General features: G+C 35.1%; 1 long non-coding RNA gene across 2 annotated transcripts; it reads left to right on the forward strand.

Annotated features, from left to right (window-relative positions):
• Positions 1 to 5683: 5683 nt before the first annotated feature.
• On the forward strand, positions 5684 to 8066 carry LOC113467159. Of its 2 annotated transcripts, none has more exons than XR_003391331.1 (2): positions 5684 to 5895; positions 7806 to 8066. It is a non-coding gene; the product is annotated as an uncharacterized LOC113467159 (long non-coding RNA). The 2 variants fall into 2 exon arrangements; XR_003391332.1 differs by lacking the exon at positions 5684 to 5895 and adding an exon at positions 5904 to 6268.

Raw genomic sequence — 8066 nt, forward strand, 5'->3', positions numbered from 1 at the left:
TGAACATTTCCTATTCGTTCACCTGTGAGTCAACACTCCCGAATGTTTATAGACATTTGGGATCAAACCTTTCGAAAGCTATACATACTATACAATATCCGCAATCTGCATTAATGTTTTTAGAAAACATGCCATAGTCTGAATATGATGTGTGTTAGATTCAAACTGATGATGTTATCTCGCAGGAAATAGTGGCAAAGTTTTCATCGCCAGAGCTTCGTGTAGGTAATATCTGTTCTGAAGTTATCTTTCTCCAACAAGTTCCAGTACTCTCTCATTGCTCATGCGCTCCGTCCATTGATCTTCTTCATTCGTCTTCAGCACCACATTTCAAACTTAACTTAAATTGTCTTTTTTAACTTTCTATCTTTAACTAAAATTAGCTAGGTACCTCGGTAGATTGGTCAATAAAATCTATGGAATGATTGGTTAGGTTAGGCGGTTTTTTAAACCCAACATTCACACTATGAAATTTTAATCTGATACTTTCTTGACTTTTTCTTTTTTCATTAATAGAGCAAACAATTTTTCCCCATACTTAGGTAGGTAGATACACGTTAGATAAATATTGTACTATTTTATCATTATCATACTCCTAACTTCATGTACCTATGTCCAATAGGTACGTATATGCTTACCTATTTTCTTCTATTCGATTCGATTGCCATAGATTTTCAGGTCCAGAAATGTCGATAAGGTCCATTGAGCACTTAATTGTTTTACCATTAATTTTTACAGTTTAAAAAAAAAAAAAAAAAAAAAAAAAAAAAAAAAAAAAAAAAAAAAAATTAACCCCCAATTTAAAATTTTAATCCCTAAAAAATTTTTTAAAAACAAAAAAAAAAACAAACAAATTAACCACCTACTTACAATATTAATACCTATAGAATTTATTTTCCTTTCTTCTATTACGCTATCTCTGTATAATTTGAAATACCCTTTCTGTTCTTTTTTTTATGAACCTACCTACCTATTAAGAATTAAAATATAATTATGTACATACTTTGAACTTTTTGTTTTCATACATAATAATAAATTACAAGATTAGTTAGTTACTTTTACTTATAGGGTTGAGAAGTATAATACATGTAGATGCCTAATTTTATTAGGAACCTTCTTATAAATAGAGCATCATAAAATTCATGCAATTATGCCATATACGAGTAATTTCATTTTGATTGCCCTTCACCATCAGGTTTAATACTAAAATCATCACTAAGGTAAAATACAACTCATAAGTAAACTTAAACTTAGTTTAAAATCATATGACAAATTAATTTTATTAATATTTTGCTCTAATAAAAATAATTATTTCTCATGAAAACCCGTGTTTAACTTTTTATAACCTGTTAAATAAAATATTATGTATAAAATAGATTATCTCTTTGTTCTGTTCTCTTTTTTCGTAAGGAGCAACCTTTTCAAGAAGGTAGGCAATTCAACCTGATTCTCAATGTGACTTCCCTAGTTTGAATAACCTGAGTACCTAAGCCTTTGTTTAAGGCCAGCCACTCACTATCAAGTACACCTGATCAGGTCCGCCTGCCAGGTCTACGTTTTCTCATTTATCTCTTTTTTCTTGCTCAGTAGGTAATGCTGTTTTTTAGTTACTATTAACGTCTGCTTCATTGATACTGTAGGATGATTGTATTCTTGTATGGATTCTTCAATCTCCAAATCTCCTAGCATCATTATTTTTTGACACAAGGTCTACGTAGCTGATACCCTGATGAGCACACATACTATCAGGTAGACTTGACAGGCGGACCTGATAACCTTTTCTGGGCTTTCAACACATCGTCCAGTGTCCATGATAAGTGTCAAGTCTAATTATAAACTACTTTTAATTTCTAAGTCGCATGAAATTGAGAAAGCTATAGGCCACTCTGGCGACTGACAAAAAGTAAGCTCTGTTAAGGATGATAACACCTCTGTAAAAAGCCAGGTGGTTGATCTTTTGAGCTCGTCTGAAGATCAACATCAACTGTCTCCTGGTTTGATTGGTGCATTTGTGCCAGTTACAGTTGATGATGGAGCGACAGATATCTTCACTACATGTGTTGTATGTTTCCGCACTCTCACAGATGAAATAATACTCCCAAGCGATTGCCAGGAAAAAGAAAAGGGTCTCGTAAAATCGAATGCCAGATTTGTTATCTAAGATGACAACCATTTGATAGAGACAGAGTGAGATTGTTAGGTTGGTGGAGATGACTAATAAAGCCACTGCGGGAGAAAGCAGTGTCGTTAGCTGGAATGAAAAATTAATAAATTTTGTAGCGTATCTAAATTAGAGACTAGATGTAGATTATCTGAAGTTAAATCTCTTAATAAAAATATCTTTTGACTTACTTCGTCTTGAAATTGAAGCAGCATTTGGTGAAATTTGATGATCTTACTGTGATGTCTTTTCTCATTTATCTCTTTTTTCTTGCTCAGTAGGTAATGCTGTTTTTTAGTTACTATTAACGTCTGCTTCATTGATACTGTAGGATGATTGTATTCTTGTATGGATTCTTCAATCTCCAAGTCTCCTAGCATCATTATTTTTTGACACAGGATTTCATAATATCCTTTCATTTTAAATGTGGTCAGTGGCACTAGGGAAAGTAATGAAGATAATGTGTGTAAAAGCAAGTACAAGTAATAAACTTCCAATATGAAAATGGCTACATACTGCCAGTCTTCTGTCTCGTCAAAGAGCACGAAATATACAGGAATAGGATGTCGTTTGGCAGGGTATTTAGATCTGTAGACATGGCGTCGGGTTTCAGTTTCTTCCTGTGAAAGTGGGATAAATGCTTCCAAAATATTTCCAACTCCTGCACAAATTAACAAACAAAAGAAGAAATTATAGTACAACTTTCCTCGTCGATTCCATTTCTCAATGATCTTCATGTCCGCATTACTGAATGATTGGTCCATGAAGTCAAGAATAGTCCCAAATCTAGTACAAATCCTTATTATATAGACGATTAATGCCAAGTAAAACGTTACGCTAATTATTTGTTCGATGAGATCTTGGAACAAATAGGGTAAGCTTCGAGAGGATCTTAGAGTGACATTTAGAAAATTTGGTAATATAATCACAAGGAACGTGAAATGGCGGACACCAACTTTCAGGTTTTGCAACACGTTCTTCATTCTGCTTTCAGATTTATTTTTTGCGCGGAAAAACAACATTGTTTTTAGGGTCATGTAACAATGAAGTGATGGATTCTGCATCGTGATAATGGGTTTTAAGAAGCAATCCTATGAAAAAGAAAAATAAAATCCACCAATTTTAAACTAAAGAAAGAACTTTTTAAATTAATAATAGAACACTTCCACTGTGTTTGAATCCGGATTTAAATGACAGATCCAATTCATATGAATAAAACCTATTAAGGACGCGTGGTGGATTTTTAACTGTTCCCTCCCTTGAGTCTACAGTCTACCCTACTGCTGTTATAATAATTAATACTAATTATTAGACTCTCAGATACTCCCCTCCCTCCTGGACAAAATCCTGGCTATGGCCCTTGTTAAGGCCCGTTCCAACTTGTGAGTTTCATCCGATTTTTTTCTTATAGCCAAACTTTTACAATATCTCTAACCGTTTAGTCGGTATAGCTGAAAACCGCCAAAAAGCGGTCAAAATACCGCCAACCGCAGCACCTATCTCAACCAAATGTTTCGAGTTGCATTCTTGTCACATTTGTAAACTCCACACCAAATTTCAAGTCTCTAGCTCACACCGTTCCCGATATATTGTTAAATTACACCAAAAACCGCCAAAAAGCGGTAAAATGCCGCCAACCGTTGCACCGATCTTAAGCAAAAGCTCTTACCGTTCTCGAGATATTTTCTTTACAGACAGACACACACACACACACAGACCAATAGCTGAAACTTTGGATTTAGGCTCTAGGGACCTCAAAACGTGTTTTGGCACTAAAAACTGACCATTGAAAATTTGACCCGATTACATTACTTTCCTTCCTATAGGATAAGGAAAGTAAAAACTCCTCTTTGGATTATTAAAAACTCCTTTTTGGAGGATTAAAAAATCTCCCATTAGTGAAATCTCTCATGAAGTCATGGGTGAAACCCTTAGGTATAGTGTTCCCACTACGCACTACACGATTTTTTTCTAAACGACAAGTGGAAACAGTCCTTTAGTCCCGCTGGCAATTAAAAGCAAATTATGAGGCAGTACCAGTGTAGGTGCACCCCTGGATATCATGGGCAACATTGCGAGTTCATGATAGACGCCTGCTATGGGAATCCTTGTCGAAATTCCGGCACCTGCAAGCTCCTGGAGGAAGGCAGATTCAAGTAAGTGAATGTTCCCCCGCTCTCAATAGAACATCTCCTCCCTCCCTCCCCCAATCAGTAAGCAGGAGTTAAGTTGTTCCTAGCGAAGGTTGAAGAGATGCAATTAATTAAGGGTAAAGGAGAGTTCCATGTTTTAACAGTTTTAGGATCTCACTCATTCTATATTAACCCGATTTCTGGTCGACTGTTTTCAGCTATTTCTTGTTAATATAGCCCTTCCAGCGCTTCGAACTCTTGACATTCGGGCGTCTCCCGCCACCTTTGATATGAATTCGATTTCTTGTTGACTGTTTTCAGCTGTGAATGTGCCCCAGGCTACACAGGAGATCGCTGTGAGATCAATATTGATGACTGTTTGAGTCACAAGTGTGAGAACAATGCTACGTGTGTGGATCTGATTCAGGCTTACGAGTGTCGTTGTGCGCCGGGATTTCAAGGTAAAGTCCATTAACTTTATATGAAGTGTATGAACTTTATAACTTTGTATTTATTTTATGAAATGCCACTTGCGACACTGAACATAAAGATTTGAAAAGACTGTAAAGATAGGACATTCTTGAAAGAACAAGGCAGGAAGAAAGCTCTAAATTGTCAGAGTCTGGCCTACAGTAAAGGGGGGGAAATGAAGCCCGAGGGGCCCTGGCTAACTGCGCCCCTAACAAGAGCGAAAATGTGTGTTCGAAAAAAATTCCGTCTTGATCGGGGTTCAAAGCACCTCCGGCAGTGTTCTTAATCACGACTCAAGAGTCTCACGACTGTTGTTGTTCCCCCCCCCCCCCCCGCTGGGCAAGCAATGTCTTTAGAAAACATGCCATTGTCTGAATATGATGTGTGTTGGATTCAAACTGATGATGTTATCTCGCAGGAAATAGTGGCAAAGTTTTCATCGCCAGAGCTTCGTGTAGGTAATATCTGTTCTGAAGTTGACATACTGAACTCTGCACATGCACACAGTAATTTCGATTGAAATGTCCCCCATTTCAATGTAATGGGAGCCCCCCATTCATTGTCACAGGAAAGTCCCCCAAATCCTCATTTATTTGAGAATTTGACCACATAATAATAGAGCTCTAAGGGTTAGTGGGTTAGCTGGTAGAGAACCCCTCCGGCGTTAACCTTGCCAAGTGGTTACCTTCCACTCAAGAGTCTTGAAAGACTTTCTTTTTTTTACTCACCTCGTTCACGCTCAAAGAGGGATGTACTTGTACAAGGAGTGAGAGATGTGCAGTACCTCCAATGAACAAGAATAAAATAGTGCATCGTCCACAAAGAACTCTCAGCTGTTTGAAAAATTTCTACCAAAGAGAATCAAATCAAAACAACAAAACCATACGGAACTTCTATGGGTTGTGTTTCGACTTGACTAGTGTCTGGACTCTGGAGTGTTGTCTGTCAAATTTTTAAATCTAATTAATTTTTTCTCAATAATTAATTATTTGATTTAATTAGAAATGTTAAAATTAAACAGTAAAGCTTTTATTTGAGTGTTCCTTTTGTATTTATCAAGTTCAGCTTTAAATCGTACATCAATGTGTTGTAAATTACGTCATTTCAGGCGTGGTATATAGAAAGAAGATGGTGGGTTTTTTTCGTAGTTTCGTATCTTCTATGATTTGAGATTACCTATTTATAAAAGTATGAAGATTCGTGAAGGTTAACATCATACAGGTGTTTTAAGTGCATAATTTTTCCATTTCCTTAAAATACACCCTTATTTCCCACTGCATCACCCATGGAATGTGATAAATACTTGGCAAACATAACTTTCCAAATTTAGTTTCTAATTCCTGTTGATATTACCATCATATCAACTTTCTTTGGATGGACATTTAGCCCTAGGCATTTTTCTTGATTTTAGAAGGTGAGGCTATGTTTAATCAGAGAGTTCATGTGAAATCAATTTAGTTTTACGTTGTGCCCTTATTTCTTCAAGGTAACAGTCCAATTCAGAGTGAGTAACATTATTCCTACTAATTATTTCCCAGTAGTGATAAAATTATGGTTTACAGTAGGTACCTATAGTATACAAACATTCATATCTATTGTATACTTGTAGATCTTCATAGGGAGGATTGACTGAAGACAAATTTACACTCTTACTATGCTGGAAAAAATTGGCACTGGTCTTATTCTCTTTGACAATTCTATCACGTGAATTGTTGAAGCTCCCAACATATAAAATATTGAATCACAGTTTCAAGATTGCCTGATGAGTCATGAAGGCAAATGATTTATCATTTGCCTACATCATTTTATGTACCTATTGTCAGGTTGTCTTTGAATTTCTATTGAGATGTTAGATGAATAAAGTTGGTTGAGTTGTAAACATACAAGTACACTTTCAGAGAATTTCGAAAATTACAGTCTACACACTCGTTGTGTCCTCCATTGCATCATTTTATGTACCTATTGTCAGGTTGTCTTTGAATTTCTATTGAGATGTTAGATTAATAAAGTTGGTTGAGTTGTAAACATACAAGTACACTTTCAGAGAATTTCGAAAATTACAGTCTACACACTCGTTGTGTCCTCCATTGAATGAACATATTTCCTTCTTTCCTTTGTAGTTTGATAAATCTGAAGATTAGTTTGTTTTCCAAAACTTGGGGGCAAAACTTCTTTTACAGAAGGGAATATAACTCTAGGTGTGTTTTGAATATAGTTTCAAGGTCTGCAGTGAGATTTAAGTATTTGCACATAAATATGTATTTAATTAAAGCTATTCTTCATCTGTAATAATCAATTAATTATTTAAGTACCTATCTACTTATGTGGCATTATTACAAACAGTAAAGTCAATAGATTTCCAAGTTCATCAACATTAAAATTTCTCTAAATAATTACCCCTCCCTGGTTTACACCTATGATTTCTTTTTGATAGGAAAAGTGCTGATTACAAAACCTTGAAATGAAATTGATGAATAGACAAAGTAGAAAATAGTGTATATTATCACAGCCAGATAAGTAGATAATGTATAGTGCATGAGAGCATGTTTGTCTAACACACCTTACTGTGTATGAAGTATCTAATTACTTGATAATGTATAAATAGATAGGTACAGATACTTAAATAGATAAGGTGTAGCAGTATTACCATTAGTAGATAAGTACATTATACCAATGCTCTGTTTACAACCAGTTACTTACTATTATACATATTCATTGTAGGTAGTTTTTGTTTTGGAAAATCCCATTCATTTTTCTTCCTTATTGTTTATGCAAAAACATGTTTGTACTTAATTGAATGTAGGAAGGTAGAAGTACATTTATGGATCCTTTTTTTTTCTTCATTTAAGTACATACCTACCTATTGATTGTTTTTAAAATGTTTTACCTACTTAAATATCAATTTCAAATAAATGTGAAATTACCTTTTTAGATTTAAGTAGAAAAATACAAGTAGGTTATAGGTGATTTCTATTTTCATTAGCTAGGTACTTAAGTACTCCTCTATAATTATTAACTGTCAGCTTTATCTTTTGTTCTAGGTGTATAAATTGCTGTTGCAGCATACCAACATCAGTCAACATGTAAACCAATCAAACAGTTATTGATCAGATAATAGCTATCAATTCTTAATCCACTGTGTTAAGACTCGTTACAAAATGACAACTTTCTTGAAGGGAGTGAAAAACTTCTTGCACATTGGCAACAATGATGCAAAGAAGAAGAAAGTGTTCAACAATATCCGTATGGACACTGATCCAGAAGAGTTCTGGGACATGGTTGGAGATCTTGGAGATGGGGCA

The sequence above is a fragment of the Diaphorina citri genome, unplaced genomic scaffold (genome assembly GCF_000475195.1).
Source record: "Diaphorina citri unplaced genomic scaffold, Diaci psyllid genome assembly version 1.1 scaffold418, whole genome shotgun sequence".
In the NCBI taxonomy this organism is placed as follows: domain Eukaryota; kingdom Metazoa; phylum Arthropoda; class Insecta; order Hemiptera; family Psyllidae; genus Diaphorina; species Diaphorina citri.